Source organism: Phlebotomus papatasi, chromosome 1, assembly GCF_024763615.1.
Source record: "Phlebotomus papatasi isolate M1 chromosome 1, Ppap_2.1, whole genome shotgun sequence".
NCBI classification, from domain to species: domain Eukaryota; kingdom Metazoa; phylum Arthropoda; class Insecta; order Diptera; family Psychodidae; genus Phlebotomus; species Phlebotomus papatasi.
This window is the reverse complement of record NC_077222.1, coordinates 111,439,961-111,467,759: the sequence shown is the minus strand read 5'-3', so window position 1 is coordinate 111,467,759 and position 27,799 is coordinate 111,439,961. Positions and strand designations below refer to the sequence as shown.

The following is a 27,799-nucleotide window of genomic DNA, read 5'->3' as shown; positions in this document are numbered from 1 at the left end:
AAGTGTATATCGAAATTAAATTTAGTCTGAGTATCTGATGTCTATACGGAAGAATTATCATGAAGAAGAATGCTCATTTTTATGTTGTTCTTTTTTTGCCAAAATAATAAACAAGATCATAAAATAGGTATAAATTTTACATGGAAATAGCAACCATACATAAATTCACCCCAACCCCATTGTTTGTACAAGGGAACATGAAGATACTTTTGGCTGTGGATATAAATAATGTCAAATTGCATTTCGTGTATGAATGTAAATTTTAATAAACAATTGCTTGAATTTATGATTGTCTATATGGAGTGGATTTTGCTCTTTTCCCAGCAATAGCCAGATATATATAGGAAGAGTGGCTCAAATGGTGGGATTTTGAGGGCTTCCAACGACATTATTCCTTTCATGTTAGACACATCAGTCAGTACTTTTATGCTTATACGATGGGAGTTTATTTTTTTACAATAAACTTCCAAAGCTCATAAAACGAGCTTTTATTGTTTATTCTGCACATACTGAAAATACAGTACAAAAAAAAACAAAACATCAGCTAAAATTCCAAAGTATTACTTGCACAAAGGTTCCCACATCCATATCTCTGGGAAAATATTAATATCCTAATTGATTTTTCAGAATGTTCCTGTGTGGAATTTTATATGCAAGCTCGCTGAAAACGCTCAAGAAATATAATTAAAACATAATATTTTCCTGCAAGGAGCTTTTTGCATGAAAACTGCTTTTGAAAAGATTTTATGGAGATAATATTAATTTTTCAAAAACATCAAACAACTTAACTAAGATCAGAAATTAAAAATTAAATATTTTTTTTTCTAAAAGTCGATATTGTTATTCACTTAGGCTGAAATTAGGATATAAAACTAAAAGTTGTAAAATGTTTATACAGGTTGAACAGAAATTTTGTGAAGCGGACTTCCAAAAATAATTTTATTCTTTTAAATGATCTTTCTTAACTTTAATGGACTTTTAGTTTAAAAATTCTCTAATATCATAGCGGCTAGTATTAATAAAAGTTCTGCAAAACATGCTGCCCGCTCCCATTTCTTCATCATTTGACAAAAGGAGCATTCCACGGAAGAATTACTACACATTTTGGAACAGGTTGAAGTCACTTGAAGTGAAATTAAGGTAATACGGCACGTAATGAAGTAATTCTCAACCTAAACTTTTGAATTTAGATTTTGCATTCAAGCAAGTTTTTTGTTAAATTGTTATTTCTGCAATCATTAAAGTTTCTTTACTGTTTCAATCCGATATTTTACTGCCCAAAAAAGACTTTGGTACACATTTTTCCCCTTTTCGGTGTATGAATTGTTCTAAATACGCTGGAATATCAAATACATCTGCATGACACCAACTGGAAAACTTTCGCAAAATTGTCGCAGAAAATTTTCATAGTTTAGTGATTCCACACAAAATTCTATGAATATTAATCACAATTTGGTCTACAATTTATGCCATGCTCTGGTGACTTAATAAATCATCTTCATAGCAGATTTTGAATATATTTTATGCATTTAATTGCAAGAAGATGACATTCTTGATTATAAAAAAGCCACTAAAGAAAACATCTTTCTTAAGATACATCAGAATAATTCATCTTTGGCAAAACATGCATATTCAGCGTATATAATATAAGGTAAAGTACCCTCTAGTCGGCCGGTTCCTCAACTTACGTTATATATAATATAATACACCTTATAATGTTAAATTGGTAAGACCATATATTATAACAAATCTAAGTAAATTGAATAAATAGTCGCACTGGCCGAGTTGGGAAACCGGCCGACTAGAGGGTACTTTACCTTAATTGAGCATTCAGAGAAAGCTCAATTAGATTTTAAATTAAGAAAAATAGTGCAAAATGCTGTTGAATAGAGTGCAAATAATAACACAAAATAAGAGTATCCAACTTTTTTCTCAATTTTCTTCAGAAACCTAAGAATCACCCTATTTTGATGTCCTGAAGAAAATTCATAATTATACCCTCGAGGACTTTCGCGAGCTTTATACAAATTTCACTTTATTAAAGCTGCACAATACCGATGCAGTGACAACTTTTTGCAGAATGAATGCAGTTTTCAGTGTTTTTCATGGGAGGAAGGCAGTCTGTGCTGGAAAAGTAGAACAAACTTCTGCACTATCTACCCAGTCATTGAGTAACTCAGTAAAGAGCCAACTTACACTTGATACACTTTGCCCAATTTTCTAGATGAATTTATTGAAGATTTCTGAAAGATTCTGGCAAAGTTTCAGTGGTTCTTTTCCGCCTCTTAAACAGAATTTGAGAGTCAATTTAAAGATTTCCTTTTATGATAAAGTAAATCTTTTCTTTCCACAGTTTTATTACCATTTTATCCATTTTATCAATAATTTAGAAAAGATTTAAGATATTCTGGAAAAAAAAATTGAAATTAATATGTTGGGAAATCGTGTCAGCAGATTCTAGAGATTTGCCAAAAGATTTCTTAAAAATTGGGACGATTATTTGCGGAAAAATATATCTTACTTCTTTAAAAATAAGATTTTGAATCCCATTGAATCAGCTTTTTAATTGAAATACCCAAGTATCATACCCAAAAGTTAATTGTTCCCAAAGTTATAGGGGTTTTATATCTCAAAACACTTGTACTCAGTATAATGTCAGTTTGAATTAGCGCTCCCGAAAAAAATGTGCTATTTGCGAGTTGTGCGATTCTTATTATGAGCCATCGAATTAGGTTAGGCACTGCTCGTCATACTTTTGAAGCGGGAAATAACCTCAATGTTGCAATGATACGATTATAATACTACTATAAAATTACCATTTCATAAGTTTCACTTTTAGTTTCTTAAATTATTATTTTGATACTTTTCTTCATTATTATTTTTATACTTTCTTCCTAAAAGCTCTTTAAGATTCTTTTTAAAATAATTTTTGAAAAGTCAAAATATTAAAATTCTCTAAATTATTTATAAAAAAGGTGTAGGAAAGTGCCCCAGGCTTTGCGAAGTGCTCGTAGTCGTGACTTGGATGTTACCTCAAAAGTACTTTCGTATGATTTACCGTTTACCGGTCGTCAAGCCCATCAACCGATTTGCACTGATTCATAAATCTTAATAAACTGTTTTTCGGACAAAATTTACTTATCGGTTCATAACCAGTTCATTACCGGTTCACTCACAGTCGAATTTAACTGATTCATATCATTCGAAACATTTTCCAAAATACCTTAGGAGTAATATAATTGAATTTCCGATAAAAATTAGTTATCGGTTATGGAACTTAGGAATCAGATTAGGCTTTTCAGGAATCCCAAGACCTTTCCAACCATCTCAAACATAATACCATGCGGTTGAGAAATACTCTCTATAGAGCATTTTTAACCTTTGATCTTGGAAATCATTTTTTAGGAATGTTTCAATGACATTTTCGTAGATGGACTAAATTATTGCCAAGATAATATCTAAAAGAGAATCGTCAATCAGAGCAATTGACACTCAAATCCGCAAATCCGCAAATCAAAATCCGCAAATTGCTCACAATAATCTCTAAAAATTATCCAAAAATTAAAATAAATCGCATGACGCGTTTTCGAGCACAATCCCAAAAAACATGGTTTTGAAAGGGAAAAGCAGAGGTGGAGGAAAAATGAACAACATGTTAATGGTCCTGGGGGAGATCTCCCGAAAGTTTCAAGTCTCTATCGGTAACAACCGGACGGACAGATGCACAAACGGACAAATGAACAAACAACGTGATGTCAAAAACTTGAAACTTCAGATTTCCAAAATTCTACTAAAGTCCGGCCCCTTAGGATGTAAGGAGTCGAAATACATGTGTATATAACTCAAAATCTATGCATTATATACAGCTCTCTCTGTGGTTTTCGAGCAGTAATAAAGTAGTAATTTTCGATATTCTGAAGCGATTTTATATGACCATAAAAACATATCCAAAAACAATATGTCAAAATCAAAACGGTCTCCAAGTAGTGGAGACCGTTTTTGATTTTGAATTGGGGTCTAACTAGGGGGGGGGGGGTAATGTGACACATAACCTTTTCTCCTCAATTCCTATATTCAAATCAATGCGGACTAGATGCCTGTTAGGTCTCGGTACACTGCACTAAGGTGATAAGATTCAGTAACCAACCCCAGTGCAAAGTTACGAACCCTAGGCTAACGAACAAGGGATTGGTCCTTCTAGAGAGGATTGGTCGAAGGGATTGTTATAAAAATTGTTATGACGCAAGATTGTTATGAAAACTCGCAAGGAAAATCCGATAGAATAAACTTTTCGACAGCGACCAGGACTGGAGGAGGTTAGTGCGAGACCCGGTCCATTAAAGAGGCGTTGCAGCCCTAAGTAGAAATTACATTTAGTAAGTATGGGGGGTCCTTAAACACATTAAGCTTAAATCTCTATCAACTTTCTCTATAAACCTGAATGATGAGAAATATACTCTTTTGAATATTATATTTAATGTGGTTATGTGTAATCTTCACTTTCTCAGATGTTAGTTAGAGGATTGTCTTCTTCCCAAATCAAAAAGATTAATTTTCTCCAAAGCTTTCGATCCTCGGTATGGGTCTTCGTCAATGGCTCAATTATGATATGAGATGTATAAATTTGTATATCGGTGAATTATTGTAATATATTGAGCCATAAAAAACTTTCAAGCCTTCTTCAGTAATACCATTGCAGACTTAATTAAGACATAAATAGGGTAATGTTGGAAAGAATGTCTAAAGAGTTAATTTATAGCAGTTGCTTAATAAAAATTCCAAATTCGGAAAGCTTAAACTTGAGCAATATCTTTTCCAGGGATTTGCAAAAGCCTTCCACTTCCTGAATACAACACGTATAAATTTCAGGAAAATCAGCAACTCTTGTTCGCCAAAGTACCAAGTGGATCGATTTTGTGTCACTTGAAAAGGTAAATGTGCTCCATAGATTTTACAAAGGCAGGAGAATGGAACACGTGAAAGTGGAAGTTTGCACCTTTTACTTATTCCTCTTCACTTCATTAGGCACCATCCCCAGCTAATTTAGTGGCGAGGAGGCCGAAATATAGGGCTGTTTGTGGCGCGAAAGGAGTTAATGTTAAATTGGTGTGAAGAAATCATGGCACAATAGATAATAACCCAACATCATGATGCCCGTTAATATAAACAACCCAACGCGAGAGATTGTAACCATTCAACAAATATTATCATAGGACATTTTATTATATTGACTCAATAAATAATTTTAGGCAGTTTTCCCATGTTGACTTTCTCGGTCCAATGAATTGATGGCAAAAAGTTGAGGGTGGCCCTAATACATCATGCCGGTGTTCAATCGTTTTCTCTCCTAAAAGATTTCCTTGGCCTTTTTTAGAGGATACAGGGGAGAAGAAGTCCTTCCGTGAGCTCCCACAATTTCTCATCGTATAACTCTCAAGCCCATGAACTCTATACTTGGTCACCCCTCGTTTGCTGTATGATGGGTATATCCCCTTTGGGTGCGTTTAGTAGGGATCCAATGGACAAAAGTGTGGGACAACAACATAAATCTAATGCAGGAAGGACCGATAAAAAACATCTGTTAAAATAAAATCGAGATTTTGGGTGTCAGAATCAATATAAAAATAACTAGTTATTGTGGGGTGTGTTTTCTCATCTATTTTCTTCTGCTTCTTTTTTGGATGAGCTTTCTTCTGAGCTTTCGCACACGAAGCCAAAAATCTATGAAGAAGTTTTAAAACAGAAGTACTCATCTAAATTAATTTTTACTGAAAAAATAAGAGTAGAACCATTGGTAACGGGAAGAAATTATCCTTCAGGAGTGATTCTTTACTGTTTGGTAGTAATGCAATCTCGTTAAAAATTCCATGACGTTTTGAGTAAATTCAATCTTGTGCTAATCGGTTAAGAAATACACATTTTACAAAGGTTTAAATTTTCTCCACTTTTTCCTCAAAAAGCTTTCAAGCTTCGTACTTCGTACACACTTTAGCTTCGAATTCTTTATATTTTTCTCTTATTCTTTTAAGGAGTCTGATCCTTTATTCGAGAAATGTCTGACTTACTAATAACTATGCTATTAAAATATATTGCCACAGATACGCCAGTTTCATTAAAGAAACATGGGAAAAATATAAAGTATATTAAGCCAGATTATGTGCGAAGCCTGAAAACCTTCCCCTGTATTAGTCTCTCGGTGGAGCTCGAGCAGTAAAACCAACAATTTAATTTTTTTTATTTAAATAATAATTGGGATATCCTCCTTATCTCCTGACTATTTCTATATGATTTTTTTCCGTGTATAAGGACTTCCGCTTGAATTTTTCCACCCACTCTCAATCATTTTCCCTCTTTTCTTTGGCCACCTGAAAGACAAAAAGCTGAATGAGTGGGAGGAGAGATTGGGTGAAAAGAATAGAAGAAAATAATAGGTGCAAGACCAGGTTGTCATCCATCCATTTTGATCTGACAAACAGATTATTATCCCTTTGCCTACCTTTAGGAAAGCACATTTAGCACGAACTACCAACAACAATGAGCTTCCTTTTGTGCCACGTTCACCAAAAACTCCTTTTGCGTACCAGAAAGCTGGACATTGAGCAAAACCACAAGAGAATTTCATTATGACAGGATGATGGTCTACCGGTTGTAAGCTTCTTAGATAAACACAAACGCACTTTGGCCACATGCGAAAACTTCCAAGGCACTTTTCTCTGACCCTCTCTGGGCAAATCCACATGGCTCCGAAACAACTCATCGTCATGCTGAGAATATTGAGAGGTGGCATATTTTTGCTTGGGGATAGATGGGTCAGATACCTCGGAGGTGGGGTAAGAGATTACAAATGTCCACCTTCAAGTGTAAGTTTTCACTGTGTTTCTTGAGTAAATTTTTGGTCCTTCGAGCCCTGAAAAGCTCGTAGACGTTCCAGACAAGTCTTGATGGAAATTTCTTGCATTTGGAATATGGGCAGTAAATACTTCCATACTTTACCACAAAATCAGCCAAATTCACAGCAGGGTGAGTCGCGTAGGGATGGTGCTGAGAATGGGAAAATCCTTGGGGCAATTTCGCAGGTATTTCATGGAGCATTTTCGGGACATAATTCCAGGACATACAGAGAGTGAACGAAGAAAAAAAAGAAGCTCTATGGAAGATTTTCTCCGACAGAGAAACGTGCCAAAAGCACAGAAAGAGCTTTTCGACCCACCCGGAAAAATTCCGGGCAGATACACACTGAGCCGGGTAGACCCAGGGGGAGAGTTTAGGGGATTGTGGCAGAGTGTTAGAGGAGCGTGGAGCAAATATTTGACTAGATTTGTTACGTGTGTGTTCCATCGGAAAGGAGCGCTTAAGGTTTGGGGATTAAGTCAATAAATGAGAGCATTGGGGAATGCTTTAAAAGTGTGGATTACCCGAGAGGGAGTTTTTTTTCGGATAGGCCAAAGTGGATGGGAGAGGAGCAACATTCGATAAGTGTTATCTTGTCATTGATGCTGTAATTTAGGAGTAGATGGGTTGTTCAGTGTGGATAACAAGGTGTCTAAATCCTTTCTCGCTAAGGGACTCATTATGGCTCCCCAAAGCTAACATGAGGGTGGATGAAAACAGCATATCCTCAGAATAGAATGTTGTCTAGTAGATTTTTTTGCCATAGCAATGATGTTTTATGTAGTTGGACAAACTTTAAATATTTAAATATATGCTAAGCCATTTAAAACAAGAGGAAAATTGGCTAAATCTGGAAAAGCTTTATTTTCATTTATTATTTTAGAACTTGGTATTCTTTTAAGCTAAAAGGATAATTAGTAGCTTATTCAGGAGTTTTTTCATACATAAGTTCGCTATAATATGAAAGAATTAGTCTGGTGGAAAAATTCTGTATTCCCGCAGAATTGTGAAAAATTCCCAATGGAGCAGGTTTGCTGAATAATACATTAAAAAAATTAATAGTATTATAGATTTAAATTTGGGAGAAATGTTTAATTTAAAGTTGTCGAATTTCAAATTTATTTGATTTTTTTTAGTTTTTTCTCTTGTTTTATTTTAGATGTTTGTAATGTTTTTTCCTGAATTCAGCTTCCCACTTATTTCGAGAGTCTCGGAATGTGATGCTGGGGTTTTCATGTAATTCTTATTATGCATATGGGTACTAGGTCAGATTCTTAATGATTTTACGTATTTGATACTCTATTTGACTTTTACCTAATGAAAAGCATCTCGACTGAAGTATACCTCTCAAATGAAAATTCAAAAAGTTTTACACAAATTTTGCTTAAAAAATTATACAACTGTTGTTCTTTAGAAATATTATCTTTGCGGTATGAAAGAATGATTTTTCGGGATGGAAAAGGTACAGGCGATGAGAAATGGGTATTGATCGAGTACCCTAAATCCAAAATGTTCTAGGTTTTCACCCGATGACTGATCAAAATCATCAAAACGTTCAAGTATATCCAGGAAGAAGAGAACGGTAATCACTTGACGAGACTAAAGAGGATGTGTGAATTATAAACCCCTAAAATTGAGCGAAACTGTCAAAAAGAACTGTTACTAACAACAATCCTCTCATTCAATAATAATCTTCCGACTTGAGAGCTTTCTCCGGTAGAAGTTTTTCTGTACCGAGTCGAAGGTATATCAGAGACAACTTACCTAAAAACCCGTTGGAAGTTCGAAAGTTTAAACAGACGAGTTTCACAAAAAATAGTAAGTTCATGAAAAAACATTTATTTTAATGAAACTGCGATTAAAGCGTTCTTCCATCCTGAAATTCCACAAAACTAAACAAAAATATATTTTTTGGAGCAAACGCTTACACATTGTTGTTGATATTGTTGACGATTCAAGTAGAATACCGAAACTCGAAATGGCAGAACAATCAGCTCTAAAGCGGCGAGTACGTGAACTTTTACTTTAGGCTTCCGCTAGATTTTCGAATAGCTTTGGCTTGGTTTTGGAGTGGCTTTATTTCTTGGAAAGGTTATTACTGAACGGAACTAATAAGTCAAGCAACACGAGGGAGTGATATTCTAACACGACTACATTCCATGACATTACACTTCTATTGCATAGTAAGGGAATTCTGTAACATTGTGACAATGTCATATGACATATTTTCATGAAAAATTTGGGAGCAGGATGACATTAACGGCTAGTGATAGTATTGAATGACATTTGCAAAGAACTCTATGAAGCTCTTAATAATTGACATGAATTCGCATTTTTGAATTGTTTTTTTGATCTTATCATATAAGAATAAATAAATTTGGCATATGATATTGTCATGATCTTATAGAATTTCTTTACAGGTGAATATAACAAAGGTGAATTGAGATGTGCTACTGCCCCCGTTATATTCTCCACACTTGGTTCTTTCTGATAATCACTTGTTCTGGTTGATTGCACATGGTTTGGTTAAGCAGCCAAGTTCAAAAAAGTGGGATGTATGTACGGTTTTGATCCAAGAATAAAAGAAAAACGGCGGATTTCAAGTTGAAGACCCAGTATATAGGCCTTTTCCATTAATGAATGTCTTTATTAGCTCATATTTTTCATTTTTAAGTCTGAGAATGTCTCGAATACTCCAACTTCGAATCGATAGAGAATATTAGAACACACTGTTCAGTCTCGATTTTACTCATAAATATATATTATTGTGAAAGATGTCAAACTAACAATTGCAAGATTAAAATCAAATACTTCTCAGAGACTTTTCGTAGAAATATTTCCAAAGATTTAATCAAATAAAATCTTCAGCAATTTTCCTGGTTTTATTCAATTTTGAGAAAATTTTTAATCTGAGTGCAGCCATATAAGTCCCAGAAGCAACATTCTTAAAAACCTCGTGAGAATGAGAATGCAACGTGTATATTTTGCATTTTTATCAAACACCGTTGAGTTAAACAGACAAAAAAAGTAGTTAGAAATGTTTCACCTCTTCATGTTGAGATTTTCACATAAATTTTCCCGAAAACTCGGTTAGAATATGCAATAGCCAAGAATTTTTCTCACACAGCAGCATTCCGCTCATTCTTGTAGTGATTTTTGTCCCAGGTATTTTGAACAAAAAGAAATTAAATTGAATTGCATTTTCACTTGGAATGTTAGCATTTGTGTTCTATTCATTACAGAAGATTGACCACAAGTTATTTCGAATATTGTGAAAATCAACATCAATCTATTCACATTAGAATCATCCCCTCGCACACCCTGCCTCTCCATTCAGCAGGCTATTCCAGTATAAAGTGAAATTTTCCCCTTAAAATTCATGCAGATTTTACATGACATTCCTTTATAAATATGTTTCACAGATAATGCAACAGTTTGGTCGACCACTTCCCATATAGAATGGTCAGTAAATTTTATTAAAGTCAGTGGAAAACTTAAATTAGCCTTTAATTTTTTGTGAACAATCACTGTGATTTATAACCATGATACTTGATAAATTTAACTGACCGTTTTATTCAAAATACTGTCCTAGGTTCTGGGTCCCAGGTTATAAAAATTATAACATACCAAAACTTAAATTTCTGACTGGTCATCCGGATGGCCATAAACTGGCTTTAAAAAGATCGGTTTTAAGTATAGGATCACAGCCAATGAAGAGGTTTCATAACCCCTCATAGAAACGTCTTCATTGGCTGTAATCTTGTCTTGTATCCCTAATGAAAAGGAGAGCCATTCTATTCCTGTTTCATCTGTTGATCTCTGTATGTCCCGAGTCCCTGTCGAGCCTTCTGGTTAGGTGAGGTTCAGCCAGGGTTCGAAGACAGTGCCTAAGGCTCAAGGCGACTGTCTCTATCGGTCGCATTATTTAATTCGATTCCGGGTAGCTATCATATAGCGGCTGCAATCCGCGAGTTTTAATCAACAGACTGGATCCTAGAAAGTGTATGCTTTAGTACCTTTTCTTGTTTTATTTCTCTCTTTTTCTTTTTCTGTTTTGATTATCATATTTGTAAGAGGAATGACCCTATTTTTGCTGATTAAATAATAATAACTGACGGTGGAAAACTTAGACCCTTCTTGATTTGTTTCCGTTTTATTCTTCTACAACGTTTCGAGAACTGCTGTCCCCATTATCAGTCTCCAAAGTTATAAGGAACAATTTTGGAATTTTTGATACAATCAAAATAGGTTTTTAGAAATAAATTTTAAGTTGAATCCTCGAAACCATATTAGGCAATAATCTTCGAAACGTTGCAAAAAAACACCGTAAAATTAAAGAAGGGTCTTAGTTCCTCATCAACTGCCACTTATAGTTCAGTTTCAACAAAATCAACAATTGTAATCGATCGCTTGTCTATTTTGAGTACGCTTTCAAATTTTCTAGTCAGAATCTGAACTACCATAAGCTCGTATAAGCTTACAACCAGTATTTTATGTGATTTTGATCCTGTGTCTCATTCATATTCCACTGCATTTTAATATACTCCCGGTATATTTTTTCCCCAATCAGAATTTTTTTTATACATTTCTTCGTGTTAGTGCTCCGGGTGAAGTTGCTAGGGGAGAGGATAGGTCGGCAGGAAAAACAAAAATAAAATCCAAATATTATTTTTTTCCCTAAAAAATCCTCTGGTTCATCTCATGGTCGTAGCTGATGGTGTGGGAATGATTGAAAATTGAAAAGGGAGCTTTTGCCGCGCTCCACATAAAGCTTCTACGTACCGCACAATTGGGTGGATCAAATATATTCGGGGCTTTTTTAACCATTCCTCTCTCTCTTCCGGATTCCCCAGCAATCGTCATCACCAATGGAAATCCCTGGGTGTGAGGTGAATTCAATCTGTGCAAATATTTCACACACCTCCAGACAAAATATCTCCAGCTTTTGACAAATTCAATTCAAAGTTTTGAGTCTCATTTTGAGACTTAGGCCATCAGGCCATTAAAACGTTGCCGAGAAAATCGGTTATCTTGTATTTTGAACAAAAAAATACTGAATTATAAATATTTCTTCACATCCTGAGCAGTACACTTTATGCCCAAAGAACAATAAATTTTGTTATGTAAACACGTTTTCGGAATTCCCTATGGGAGTGAGCAAGATGACTTAAAGATATGAAGTTCCGTTCTTCGGCGACCCCCCCCCCATAAGTCGACCGAATTATTACTATTATGATTTTTGTTTTTCCCTCCTCCATCACATTTTTTTAGTTTATTTATTTCATTTATTTTTGGATATGTTTTGGAGGTGATTCAGTTGAGCATTTCGTTTAAACATACCTATATAACCTAGAAAACTCACCATCTTGAAGTTTTGAAAGTAAAAATTTTTACTACTTTAGAGGGTCAAATTTTCAAGCCATTTGATAAAATTCTGATTTTTTGGAAAGGTCTCGAAATCAATAATGAATCGGTTAAATATCCATAAATGATTTATCTCTTTCGTGTTTACTTTTCGTCGTCCGTAGTCGTATAACTTATGCCAGAACATTCTAAACTGCTCATTTCTTTTCGAATTATTATTTCCAAAAATTGTAATAATAATAATAAAGCTGATACAATGTCATACAAGGACAAGGTCTTCGGGATTGGACTTACTAGGGACCACTTTTTTCTAAAATATCTTTAAAAATCAATAGAGTGTTTTTCTTAAGAATACGTTTTAAGAAAAATACTGAGGAAAATTTTCGTAAGGTAAGATGGTTTAATTTGGAATCATGTCTAATATTGAACTTTGAGATTTCCTAACAGTTTTTAGATGACAAAAGCAAAAAACAACGAAGAAGTGTTACTCCCGAATGTAAAGTCTTGTACTTCGTCGTAGTTTTCTTTCTCTCTTTGACCATCTGAAACAGTAAGAAAATTTCAAAATTTCAAAATAGACATGATTCCGAATTATCTCATCTTACTCCACTAACCTTTAGGATTTTATTCTTCTTACCTTCTTCATGCAATAAGATTAATTAATTATCTACGTCAAAATCAAGTCTAGTGAATTTCTAATTTTATAAATCCTTTAATTTTTTCTCAGTCTAATCAATAAACTACATGCATTCGTATATAGCCTAGAAATTTGAATTAAGACTATCTTAATATTAAAGGGTTTCCGCACAAAGATCAGTCGAGCGTTTTCTAGTAATAATTAATTGCGACTAATCCAGAATTATTTGCTGACGTTCAGTTTAAGCTCTCATCAGTGGTCAATGTCTAAATTCCTGGGAAAACTGTCTTGCTAATTCAGGATTAACCCGATTAATTGCCAGTCCTAGAGTCTAATTATATTCTCTGCAGCGTTGAAATATTTCAACCTATTTCTTTAACAGCATTTCTCGCTGTAAAAGTTAGTCATATGGAATGGGTTAAAAATCAACAAAGATTTCTGTTAAGCTTCACATCAATCTGTTGGCTGTTTGGCCATGGTACATCAGTATCTTGTGAGCTATTGAGCTCTGTAGCCCACTTGTGTTAGATTATCACACACTCTGTTCCTTCTAAGTTCGACTTTCACAGTGGATTGAGTTATATGTGGGATTTGCATATTGAAGAAAAGACGGAAAATCTCGAAAAGTGTCAGAACTCATGAACCAATGCATCTACTATAAATTTCTGTGTTCCAGATTTCAAAAGTCGTGATTAGAATTTGAAATTTCTGGGATTTTTATTAGCTCAAATTTTGAGTGTTGATGTTAAATGGCTGACTATACAAAATACCATTCAGAATAAAATCAGAAGTTCGAGGGAAATAGTACCAGGTTATTGCATAAAAACGCTTTCATCAGTTACGGATTTTATTATTTTAAAATTGTATTGAGATAAATATAATTTAGGTGATTTCTTATTATTGTTACGTTACTGTGAGAATATAGGGTCAAAGTAACACCTCTCTTGAAATTACAATTTCATCAAGGACTTTTCTCATGATTACCACTGAAAAGTATCAGCCCAAGAGGAAGAACACTTCATATGTCTTGCCCAGAGCTTTCGGTTCGAATCACTTTTCACTAGCAATCTAGAATTCATCACTGGAAAAGTCCTTGATATTATTCTATAGAAATATTCTCTTTTCAGAACTACCTTGAATCCCTAAGGAACAAGATTTTCAACATTTAAGAGTTCTGAAATTGGAAATCTGATAAATTCAAACGACCTGAACTCACTACTGTATTCCGGTATCCAGCAATACCAGCTTGTCCTCCAAGAGAGTACGGTCATAAAGAACGTCCAGGAGCACAAAGCTCAGCTCCATTGGCGAAATCCCAGCACGCAATGGGAAGAGGTAGGGAAATGTTGGAGACGCTGAATGCGGGAGAACTTTTATTGTAATGCTCGTGAAGAAATTGGAATAAATTCATTTTCAGCTTCAAAGACCCCACTCCCCCTTGCGCTGTCGTATCAGCAGGAAATTTATGGGTGTCCTTGTATGGTTCACTGGAGTTTCCTGACCAACATTACCATTTTATTGCTTTGCTCTCACTTCCAGTGTACGAAAGGGAGGTTGTATCACAGCAATCGATTGGCTTCATTCTGATAAATTGATTCTCACTCAGAAAAGGTGATTTCCCCTGGTAGGTCTTCTTGTTTGTTCATCTTCATGTTTTTCACACTTCTAATGTGAACTAGTAAGATACTTTATGAAATGATGAATTGCTGAATATAATTCTTTATAATAAAAGTAGTTTCGTTCGACTGACATAGTTGAGAAAACAAAAATTTGGGCAAAGTGTTCTGACAAAATTTAATCACAAAAATAAATTAATAAAAAAGTAGTTTTTTTTTTAAATTTGGATGGTTCGAAAATACTTCTGGTAAGTACGATTTTTTTTTTATAAATCTTTGTCACTGATTTCTTTTGATAGATTCGATCCCTCAAATGTGTATACAGTTAAACGAAATTCCACATAGAATTTGTTGCTCATATTTAAATTCCACGAAATCTTTCGTAACCCGATGAGCTTTGAACGAGAAGTGGTTTTGTAACCTATACTTCCATTGAGTATTATAATGTAATTGACAATGGATAAAGCTCTCGAATTCACTCGAAAAGCTCAATTGACACCGTGATCGTGTCTCACAGTATGTAATTTTCCAGTCACTCCCATCCCTTGATGTCGTGACCTGGCAAAATATCCGAGGTGTGGGTGAGCATAAGGTTATATTAATGTGTAATGTGAAACCATGGTTCGACTTGCCTTTTAAGCTCCCCACATCGTATACCTTGTGTGTATTTAAAATTAAATTATAGTCTATCTTACCGGGAGGGTTTTTCGTTGTCGTCCCCATCGCTAATTTATGTACCTAGGATCGTGGATGGAGGATGGAGAGCAAAAGTTGTGCCCTCGAGTGGAGAAAAACATCTCAAACAAGAAATTCATTCTTCTCAAGGGACTTATTTTACGCCAAAACATAAATATGTTAATTCATGAAAACTTTTTAATTGTTACTTTAATCACACTGAAGAATACATTCTCTGCACTTTTTACCATCTTCTCCCAACCCTCAAATATAATTTTATGTTTGAGCATTGAAGTATCCTTCTCTACTTAATATTTAATCAATTTTCACTTCCCCAAGAGAGTGAATGAAAGCTTTTTGTCACCCTTGGAGAAAATAAATAAAACTACAATTGCTTCTGTGGTACTTTCACCCAACAACAAAAGCACCCTTCTTGGAGAACTCATCTCTTCCACCGTGAAAATTAAATACAACACTTCAGTCCTGAATTGTCTCTCTTAGGCGACGAAGAAAAAGCTTTCTTTGCCCTCATTTTCTCCTCCTGTAGCATACATATAGGCATGATGAGGGTGTAGCCTAGGACAGTGTAGCTGTTTTCTCTGGGTTTAATGTTAATTTAATGCAAAGGAAATGGAGGAAAAATGAGAAATACAGAGGATCCTCTTTAAAGATTCAATCGTTCATTGGACAGAATAATCGATTTTGTGAATTGCTGGGAGCTTTTTTTTGTTCCTCTCGTGCTTTTGCAGAGGGACCCAAGAGATGAATGACGGCAGTGACTAGTGCAGAATTTTTGGATTTCAGCCAAATTTCACTCCAATCACCTATTTACAATATTTTGGACCTTTTTGCATCGCACAGCTGCTGCATATAACTTCTATGTACAAAAATATCCACTCTGTGTGCTGACTTTCTGCTGAAGTGGGAGAAAAGGCGCATTAAAGAGCTTTTCTGCTATAAAAGCTGCATGATTCTTATACTATATGGGACACTAGGGGATCCTTTAGTTGACTAAATGGGCGTGTAAGCTTGAGAATAGCAGGAGAAATCTGCAACATATTTTAAATTATTCTTAGGTCTTAAGTCGTGATTTTTAAAAATTTCAACCACTATCCTGACAAAATCTCATGTCCTCCGATTGGTCCTTATAATTTCGGTTTCGTCATATCTTGTTCACGAATATAGGTTGGTAAAAAAAATTTCCTGCTTTTCGGCTGGCTTTTCTCCCAAATTAAGAAAGCTATCAACTTTCGGGTTTTGGAAAAACTTATTATTTTGGATGAAAATTGTAACTTGGTGCACTGACCTGTCTCTTTTTGTTTTGTTTTCTCAGGAGCTATGCCCCTATGGCTCAAGCTTAAATTTTAGTACATTATAGCTGGGTCTTTTAAGGCTTTCTATAAAAAAAACTTTAAGCACTCCTAAACCCCCTGACCGAGCTATAAAGGTACATTTTTTCCTTAAATGGCCTTACACGCCTAAATTAACTTCACAATCAGGGGCATGACATTTCCTATGTTTCCCATATGTTTCTAGCGAGCCGAAAAAACTTTTGGGTTTATTAACTGTTTTCTGTTAGTGTAAAATGAATTAGCAAAAAATACAAATACAAAATAAATGCCAACTTAATATTGAATAGGCAACCGAAAACCCCAAATTGGCACCCTACGTAGTTTTGGAGATATCTCGTGAAATGTTTACGAAAACAGAGAAGAATTTGCACAAAAATCGGTCGCGTTTTCCAGAGCTAATGTCACCCAACTGTTCACAATTAAAAAAAAATGAAACATTGTACAATCAAAGTATTAAAAAATTTTTATTGGATGTTCAAGAACGCTGAGGATGTATCTCGTACGGATCGATCGCACTCAATTTAGAATTAAGTCAAAAACAAAAATTATATAGTCACTGACAGTATGGGGATTTCAATGGTGCAATTTGGCAGCAGTTTAGCACCGGAGTAGGTTGTTCACCAACGCTAAGACGGTGGTGGACGCATAAACTTCTTGCCTGTGATTATGCCTCCAAGAGACGTACAGTTCCATTGGCAATTCCACTTTTTAAATAAATAAATAAATTTTTCTCAAAGTCGACATCACGAAATTATAATGAATTTTATCGTGTTGTAGGTTAGGTTATGAAGTTTCTAAAAAGTAGCGTAAGTCTATTGTTGTTTCAACAAAACTGGAGATACGAGCAGTTAAAGTTTACGAAATTCAAAACGCCGTATCTCTGGTTCTATTTTACCAAATTTGATGAGAAAGTGGAGTAAATTGTTTAAATGAAAACTATCACAAAGCACTAAAATTTTCTAAAATATTTAAACTTTTTAGACGTAATTCGGTATATTAACGTAGTTATTTAATGGAATAAGAAGTTGATACATTTAATTTTTTTTAACTTGTGTTGGAAGTATAAATTGCGTAAGTGCTAGAAGTTATGTAAAAAAATATCCTTTATATTTCTGTCCTTAAAAGAAAGCCGTGATATTTGATTTTTCATCCGCCTTATGTCTAAAAGCTAAACAGTATGAGATATCGATACCCAGTATTCAGTGACCCCCCTTGTAACTCGCGATTCTCTCACAACATTTTTTTGCTTGTCCCCTCTCTATTTTTCATATAGGGGAAAGTACTCTCCCTTTGAACGTTCATGCCTTCATGTGAATTTTCTTTTATTTTTCCTAAGAGACTAACACATTTCTATTAAATATTAATAATTGGCTTATTATCAATATTATTGATAATTATGTGACAAATATATGTAATGGACTCTACACACTAGAGAAATTTGTGTCCATATTAAAGAGTTTTCCCCTAAGCGTAGGGAATTTGCTTCGATATGGACATAAATTTCACTAGTGTGTAGAAGCCATAAGTCTCTTAAGGAAACTAAAAGATAATTCACATAATTCGAAGGCATGAACATTCGAAGGGAAAGTACTTTCTTTTACAGTGAGTTTATTATAAGTCATATTAGGCTCATTTTTATTATTAAGGGTTCAATGGTAACGAGGAATTTATGGTTAAGTCTTTTGAATTACAAGACATTAATGCTTATATGGAGCTTTAAATAAATCCGTATTTCCATTTTGTTCTTTTGAAATTTAACTGTGGATTGTCAAAAGAACAATTGAAAAATCTTTGTGAATAAATGTCCTTGCTTCCATTGTTTTCTGTAACAAGAACATCTGCAATTTTACCTTAAATAAATTCTAAGGCTTTATTTCAAATTTTGGCAGACAAAGCTTTTCCTTTTTGGTTTCTCTTGTGTTTCTATAATTCATAAGTATATATGATATTAGTCACTAAAATCTACCAATCTTTTACCTCCGGGCACATGTTTATACACTGTAAAAAATGAAAATGATAAACATTGTTGTTTAGTTTTGAATGAACATTGTAACGTTATGCCCAATGCACAATAACTTTTGTTTAGTAAACATGTTTTTGACATTTCAATGATAGTGAGTGAGATCGAGATCTAGTCATCTCCCTCACACTTATAGAAAATTTTAAAAACATGTTTATTAACAAAAGTTATTGTGCGTTGGGCATTAGATTAAAACAGATTCTCATTAACTATAGTGTAATTAATTTGAAGTTTAATGATATTTATGAAAAGTTAGACGTGGTAAATATAGTAAAATGAATACGTAGTAGTACTTTGTATTTGTATACAAAATGGTTAAATTTTCCTTACAGTGTATAGCTTATGATAACTCCTATATAGCTGTATGTGAAAGACGTCGTAAAGCATTCAACAGTGATTGTGGTGGAGCTTTGAAAGCTCTAATTGATCCACATGTGCGTATGTTGGAAGGACGTTTATTGTACGTCAAAGAAAAGCATGTAGGAGAATTACTGTTTACACTTGGGAATGAGAATTGCTTCAATTTCTCCTCAGTATTGTACCCTTAACATTTGGGAAGCTTTTGTCCTGGTGCCGTTGTGGAGGCAAAAGAGAGCTTTTCCCACTATTAAGATTTTCAATTAGAGATAGAAGAGCAATTGCCCAGAAATGAGTTATTCTCGTTTCTTCAACCAATGCCTGGCCCTGACTGAAAACAATCAATTCCTTCCAACTTGAAGTCATTCCCATCCCAGGAGGGCATCCTTTTGCTAACATGTGCGTGTACTCTGCATGTTAAGTGAAATATTGTGTCAGTTAACCGAGTCAGGGATGGGATAAACGATGAAAGGTGCCATTTTCTATTTGTATCGGGAAACCAATAATAAATTACAGCTGAGGTGAAAGGTGTAACTGATGAAGTTTGTGGTTTATGGCGGATAACCTCAGCCCTTGTTCATTCAGCCAAATATAGGAGGAAAATACAACCAATTGTTTGAGATGACAATTATACCCAAGTGGCATTTTGAGAAATATCTGTAATAAATAATAATTATGCAGGGTGACGGCATTACTTGTGGCCCCTGTCTTTACTTATGGCCACCCACCAAAAAGCACTACAACGTCAGAAAATGATATCGTAAAACCTCAAAATTAAAAATATTTGATGTTTTATGATCGTCCGGTCCGGTCCGGTGTTTATGATTTGATGTCGTCCAGTAGTCGAAGAAAAACTATCTTGTCTCATCATGTACAACACCCTGAGTTTAATGCCAAATGATTTTTTTTCTGTAACAGTTTTTTTTCTTTTGAGATAACCTTATGTTTACAAGCCCTGGTCACATAAGTATAGGTCATATACTTCAGTATTGGTATCATCGTCAAATAGCCAGTGCCAGCCAAAATTCTAAAAGCCAAAATTCCGAAAGCGAAAGTCCCAAACGCCAAAATTGAGATAAGGTAAAAATCCCAAAAGCTAAATTCCGAACACTACAACCCAAAAACCGAAATCCCACATGATAAAGATCCTAAAACTGTCGAAACTATATGGAAAATAATCTGTAGAATAATTTTCGAAAATACCCAACAAGTGCGAATGCAGTCGTGAGACTATGACATTTTAAAGAATTTTAGATTTTGGATCTCAAGATTTTGACCCATTCGAGTTTTAGGCTATTCAGAATTTCGACTGATTCGTGATTTTAGTGTACGGGATCTTGGCCTTTACGTGATTTTGGCTTTCGTTATTTTGACGTTATCTCATATACAACCTATGAAAGTTTTGATCTGGATGTTGGTCACCAACGCTAAGACGGCGGTGGACGCTAAAAAATTATAACCATAACACCCACATCAAAATTATAAATATTGCAAAATAAACTTGGATGTATGATAATGACCAACGCACAATAACTTTTGTTTTGTAAACATGTTTTTGACATTTCAGTGAGAGTGAATGAAATGTAGATCTAGTCATCTCGCTCTCTATCATAGGAAATTATGAAAACATGTTTACAAACAAAAGTTATTGTGCGCTGGGCATAATGCTCAGGTGCAATAAATAATAAATAAATAATAAATAGCGATGTCATAAAATATTAAAACTGGTTAGTTTTCGGTAAGCGATTTGTGTTGGGAGAGGGTTTATACCGCAATATATCAATAAAGATTATTAACTACCGTAGTTGCAGGTGCCCTACAGGTGACTTTGACCTCCTCCTGTTCGTAAGCTTTTATTTAATTCTTATGATGAAGAACGGTTCTCACCGATCAGACATCGTAGATCGGATCAGTAAAGACCATCCTTAAGTTTTAGAAGTAGAAAACCTTATGAATAGGAGGGTGTCAAAGTCACCCGCACTTACGATACGTAAATCTTTCAAGGAAGACTTTCGAAAGAGGAATGTTATCTTTTTTGTTAGTTCTAACGTAATGATTTCAGGTAGAAATAGCGTTCGAATGCACGATCACAGGAGAAAATGCCTATGCTTCGTACGATACCAAGCTTCATAATGACTTTGTTTCTCAATAAATGTGACTCATCGCACCCATATTTTAAAAACTACAAGAAATTTACCAGCATTTAAAATATATTGCAGAGTCACATTTATTCAGAAGCATAGGAAAATATTAGTAATTACAAAACTTGGGATCGTACGAAGCATGGGCACTTTCTCCTACTACTAGGATTATTTTATTGAATCAATTTATTCTCAACTCTTCATTTTACTTCTACCTTTTCCAATTTTTTAAACGCAAAATTTATCTTTTGTTTTGTAAAGTTTTTATTTATTTATTTATTTATTTTGTATGGTTCTTAAATAATATTTTTTGTACAGAAAGATTGTGTTATGGAGTTAAAAGTATTAACTATGATTTTGTTATATATTTTTTTTATTTTTTTGAATATGATTTATATTTATTTATGTATTAATATTTATAGATTTATGTTTCTCATTGTTCAGAATTGAAAAAAAAATCCTGGAAAATTTATTTATCCCTAGGCCATATTGAATTTTCCTATCTGTTTTGTTTCTGTTGGATATAAAATGCTTCTTGGGTACGATTCAACAGCTCTTCTCTTTTGGTATCAGAGGTGTCAACATCTGAGGTGGATAATTGAGGATGATACGTAGAAATCAAAGCTCTCAGACATAGGAATTATCACATCCTCTGTACTGAGGAATTTCAAATACATACTTCTCTCTATCTTGAGCTTTTAGGAATGAAGAGAGGTATAGAGAAATCTGAGTAATTTATAAAAGAGACCGTGTTGACGCCCATGCTACGTCCTTTATTGCATTCTCAATCTTATAACTGAAATGAGGAATCTTCAATGTTTGAGTAATTTTCGCAGCCATGGAAAATGAACAAAATGTGCAAACACCCAAAGGAAATGTGTTGCAGATTTTGTGACACATAGTTGTGACGCTTTCGAAAGCAATTTCTCCTTGGAAAGTTCCAGCACAAAAAAAAGGGAATGCCAAAGTGGAATGGCACGAAAGGAATTGATTTCCAAGAATACACCATCTAACGCGCTCTTTTGTCCTCATTTTTAATGAGAAAGGATCCCTGGACATTGCTCTTTTTTTCTCTCTTTCCTTGTTCCCTTGAGTATTCCTGGGTCGGGATTGCCTCATGTTTGTGGGAGGATGTGGGTGGATGCTAAATGTTTCATGAAGGTTTTTCAGCTGAAAGAAACACTGTAATTACAGCTAATGGATGCGAAAACGCTAATAAGGGGTATGAGATGGATCGTATAATGGGACGTACAGCGCCAATTCATTAGGAATTTCACGAACTTTCCATTTAAAGTCGTAATAGAAACTGATTAAAGCTTTGAGACTTAACGATATAGGTCGGATTTGAGGACGAATTGCAGGGGCACAAGTCTTGCAATAGTTTACTTTGGCATGAAGTTGTGCCCCTGTAATATTGAAACAAGTACTTTAATTTATTTTGGTTCTTAAATAATAAATACTTAATAAATTTTTAAATTTTTCATTTTTGGATTTAGTTTAAAAGATTAGCAGTGTTATGCCAAGCATATAGTTAGAAGCACGTGCTCGTTCTATTCCCGCATCTTTTGGTATAAAGACATGAGGTTAGGATGCTTACTTGTTGCTCACTCAAGCTTGATGCGCAGAGAAAGCTCATGCGCAGCTGAAGCTCTGTAATAGTCAGAAAAATGTTCAATCAATTTTTGCTTGAACACCAAACATTTAATCTATCAAGTTTCCTGTTAAAATCCACTGTAGGGAGCTTTAAACATGACGATAAGCTTGGTATTTAGCAAAATGTGCCAGTAATCAATTATTTTGTGATTTCCTCAACTGGCAGTGAGATTGAAAATTTTCTTACTCCCAGAGGAATGCTGAAAGGCAGAAATTTTGAGGAATGCGAAAAGGGGTTTCGAATACATCAAAGATCTCTCCTTCCGCAACGCATGCTTTCGTCCATTAATTTACGCGCTGAAGCTTTAAGCTCCTTCAGTTCTTGCGTCTCACGCATTCGGATCGATATGGTTGGGAAGAGAAAAAACTCATTTTGATAGATGGTTTTCTCATCAATTGATGCGTATGGGTGGGTATGAGGGTGGTTGGGCGTTTGTGGGTGGGTGTTGTATGCTTCCTCAGCAGATACAATGGCTCTGGTTGGGGATTTTTGCATAAATCTCCACTGCCAGCATCAAGGCGCGTGTTTGGGTGGTTGAATATGGGAGAAAATTTATGTGCAATGCCTCCGAACTATCTGTGAAGCCCATCGTTTACCAGCACGATGTCCTGATAAAACAATAAATGGCGGTAAATTAAATTAATGCACCATGGTGTTTTTATGAGGGTGTGGGAACTATCTATAGTCATGGGAATTCTAGGGGGCTTTGGTCATCGAACAAACCGATCAACCTAATGGACCATTGAATGATTTGACAGTATCCCATTTTCCATACATCCCTCCTCAAATTGTGGCAATGCTAGGCCACCCCTAGCATTTGTTGTGTGGAAAATTTGCCGAGGCTGATTCATATAATTTGATTTTGAACACACCAAATTGGTCTATTGCGACAAGAGAATAATCTCTACCCATACTCCAAAATGTGGGAGAGTAAACATATCCCACATAGCTTAGGAAAACACCTCAACATATCAACATAAATGTACATTTTACACAGTAAAAGTCGATACAGTCAAAATTTAAATTGGCTAATAAAATAACCAAATTTGATCTGTAAAAATAAAAACGGTTTTTACTGACCCACACATCCCTTTCACTCTGGAATATTTTACATATGTCTATCCAACTCTTTAGGAGAAAGTGCGGCACGTTTGAATGTGGGGCAGCTTTGAAATTGGGAGTCTTCTCTTACGTTAAATGGAACTGAACCCTACCATAATGTGTTTTAGCTTTTCAATCTATTTGTGCAGCTAAATTGTATTATGATAAGGCTTAATTTTAGTTCAAAATAAGAGAAAATCCCAATTTTAAAGCTGTCCCACTTTCCCCTATAACTGTGGCCCACCTTTTAGATCAGGAAGATTTTATTAAATCAAAATTTGCGTTCCTTTCTCTCACTCTCAAAAGATTTGTATAAGTCTATCTCACTCTTTTTGACCTAAAATTAGAGTAAGCTAAATTTAATTTGGTGTGATGTTAAAAAGAAGGAGAAGAGTAAGAACAAATGAGATGGACATATGCAGATCCTTTGAGAAAGAAAGAGATGAGAATTTTGGCTTCTGGGAATTTTCCTGATCTAAAAGGTTTGCCGGAGCCATTACCATTTAAAACTAGAATAAACTAAGTTGAATTTGTTGTGATGTTCTAAGGAAAAAGAAGAAGAAGAGCGCGGAAGATTGGTATACAAATGTGCAAAACATTTGAGAATGAAATTTTTCTGATATAAATAGTGTAACGGTGCTATAAAAGGCAAATTTGATCAGTGCTCAATTTTTCAAGTTTCAAGGCAATCAAATCAATATTCAAATTTTGCTACAGGAAAGGTTAAGAATAAATTAAATTCTGTTGAACCTTCTGAGATACGAATTCAATAAATGAGCCCACGTTTTTCCAAAGGTTTAAGAATTTTCTGACTAAAATTTAATACTGTTCAATACTCTTCTTCTTCTTTTAAACATCACTTTAAATTCAATTTAACTCAATTGAATTTGGTATAGGAAAGAATTAGATAGACACATCCGAATCATGTGAGAAGGAAAGGGATTCGAATTTCGACTTCAAGAAATTTTGCTGATCTAAAAGGTGTGCCGGAGCCATTACTGACTAAATTAATTTTTGCAGACCAAATTCGGATTTATACACTGACCAAAATAAACCAAATAAACGGCAAATAAGCCAATATTATTATGTTATATAATAACAAATAAGCCAATATTATTATATTATATATGGTTTTCTTTAACAGATCAAAATTGATTCCTTAACTGACCAAAAATTTTTTTTGATTAAAATTACTACTTTACTGATCAAATTTCATTTTTTTGTATAAATTTGACTAATCTATTGCTTAAATCGAAGTTTTACTAGGTGAAATTATGGATTTATTGACTGAAAATTAATATTGCAACATTCTTCGTAACTAAGCATATTTTTCTGACAGGTTAAGTGTAACAAATGTTATCTAACGATATTTTTTATTTACCGGCAATGTATTTTTTTTTTTTACAATTTTACGAATGTTCTGATAACAAGTATAATTCAGATTTTTATTGAAATGCAAGAGGATCTGTGCAGTCTACAGCGGTCACCGCCGTCTTATCGTTGTAATACACGTCCTCAGCAAATCGACGGAACTAACATTTAAAGTAACTGTACTCATTTAATAACAAACTGAGAAAAATAGATTATATAATAATATTAAAAAAAATAAATTTTGGTTTTGAGAAAATTGCAAATTATGGTACATGCGAGGGTTTTGACTTATAGTCGCCTTACTAAACTCTATTTGTTATGTGTCCGCTAGAGGGCAGTGCACCATATGAACAATGGTGCATTACACCGCAATTGAATTTCTTAACGTCTGTAATATAGGTGCAGAACGAATATTTACGGTCTGTACGTAACCAATATTCGAATAAACATTTGAGTATTATTCCAACGATAATCGTATAGTAAAAATTGGGAGATAGCCAACTTTTTTTTAACTGTGTTTTGTGTGGCATATACCTGAAATGTTTCCATACCATTCAGAATGTGGTAAACATTTTCACAGGGTGGATGAGTTTATCGGTGTCGATTGGCAATATAATAAATGGCACGGGTAGTTTAGGGGGCTAATATTGTAAAAATAAATCAATAAAATAGGCTTGTTTTCATGGGAACTTACCGCAGCTCGTAGTTCTATTTTGCAATTAACTTCCGCTCCAAATAAATCCTTTGCTAACACTTGCTGTCCCGGCGACAAGTGCTAATTGCCCAGATAAATTGCACACCACTGGTGGTTTTTGTGAATTTATTAAAAAGGGTTTTGGGGGTTGTGGGTGGCAAAGGTGTGAAAGTTCAGCCACCCCAAGATTACCACCCCCACCTACAGCACAAGCCTGTTCAAGAGGGCAAGCACACCTTTTGGGGGCCCTCTGCAATATATCTCACTAACACTTCACGCACCGCAATTTGGTGGTTTGATGCGCCATCGTGAGATGAACAGGGGATTCTTCGTATTCTTCTCACCTATGACCCCGGGGGTGAGTAAAAAATTCATAATTCTCTTCCTGCCACTCAAGCACCGATAGTCACACAAGTTCAGATAAGGGGATGAACTTTCGCGCTTGACTTTCCGTTTGGAAATGTCTCTGTCTGTGCCTCCCTTCTAGTTTACCCTTGTACAGGGGTTGGGGGCAACACAGGGTGTGAGAATGTTTGAAAAATGTGGACACACGATGTGTCGAATACAAATGCCAGCCTTAACCGTCGAACTAGATTATTCCCACCAAATGGTGCAGACAATTTACACACCATCCGTTTCCGCCACTCCGACTGTACTAAACTGGGACATCATAAAACTTCTCGATGCTCTAGCTTCTTACCCAACCATTCTGCAAGTGCGCAGACCTACCCTCACTCACAGTCCGAGGGGTTTTGGGTACGAGAGAGAGAGACTTCAATTCATAGCTACCCCAGCTAAAATAAACATTTATGCGGAACGAAAATTTTGCTGTCGTAAATCAAAAAATTAGGGGTTTGCGCAGTTGAAAAAAGATCAACAAGTTTCGGTCACTCGTCACAAATTTTCACCCGCACCTTGTAGAAGCCCACAATTCGAAGGGGATGACACACAAGTGCGCCACTCGCGAGAGAGATCTCAGAGAGAGCATCATCATCCCCCAAAACCTATCCGTAACTTTGTTTTGGTAACACCGGGTCTTCGTTCCAAGCACCTAAATTTTCATGCGTTTCCCATCCATTATGTGCTCTCCTCTATGCTCATTTTCAAATTTTCCCGCGACACCCACCCCAATCCCCCTTTCAATCTGTTGCTGCCATCAAAGTTCGGGCGTGTGCCACAGCATCTCAAGTTCCCCATCGTGTGCAATGCAACTTACCAAATTAATTATCTTCCAGCGAAATTTATTGTCACCCAAGTTTCACTGAAGTCATCCACTTTTCCATCCCTTTAAGTGCCTCAGGTTGGGAGACCTGTTAATTGCAAGTAAATTGAATGTACACAATGCTATGTGTACAAATAAAATCCAAAAGGATACCACCAAGGGGTAAAGAACATAAGAAATTGTACACAGTGTCTTTGTTCTAAATCTTAAGCCATTCATTAATTTCATAAGCAGACATTCACGAAAATTGAACATCAGTTGCAGAAATAATTTCCTGAAATGCAAAATTGTTGGACGTTTAAATGCTTTCAAATTTTGTCGATCAATCTTCAATTGTCAGGCATACTTTGTCTGACCATAATGATAAACTTTCGATTCTTGAAATGAAAATTCCCATGAAATGTTTACTAAAAGCACAAAAACGAGATTTATCACAAAGTTCTTAGTGGACTTTCTACAGACACATAAAATTTTCTGATGAATCAGGAGCAGTGAATCGAAGGGTGGTATTGTGCATTTGCAGCAACGGAAAATAGGGACGCAGCATTTCTTCATTGTGTAGCCCTATACCAAACAGATGCAACACTAAAGTTGTTTTCAAGAACTCTGACTACAATTCTCCTTTTTAAATTCCTTAACAATATAAAAATGATATTTGTGTAACTTTGGGAAGGTGACATAGCGTTAAACCTTTGCGGTATATA

At 35.0% G+C, this 27,799-nt stretch overlaps 1 protein-coding gene across 1 annotated transcript in view; it reads right to left on the bottom strand.

The window, feature by feature from the left end:
• LOC129809619 (connectin-like) overlaps positions 1-26,542 on the bottom strand; it is an 85,520-nt gene extending 58,978 nt beyond the window's left edge. Inside the window, exon 1 of the mRNA XM_055859578.1 lies at positions 25,874-26,542. The gene's annotated coding sequence lies outside the window, so the exon portion shown is untranslated. The remainder of the gene's footprint in view (positions 1-25,873) is intronic.
• Positions 26,543-27,799: the final 1,257 nt, after the last annotated feature.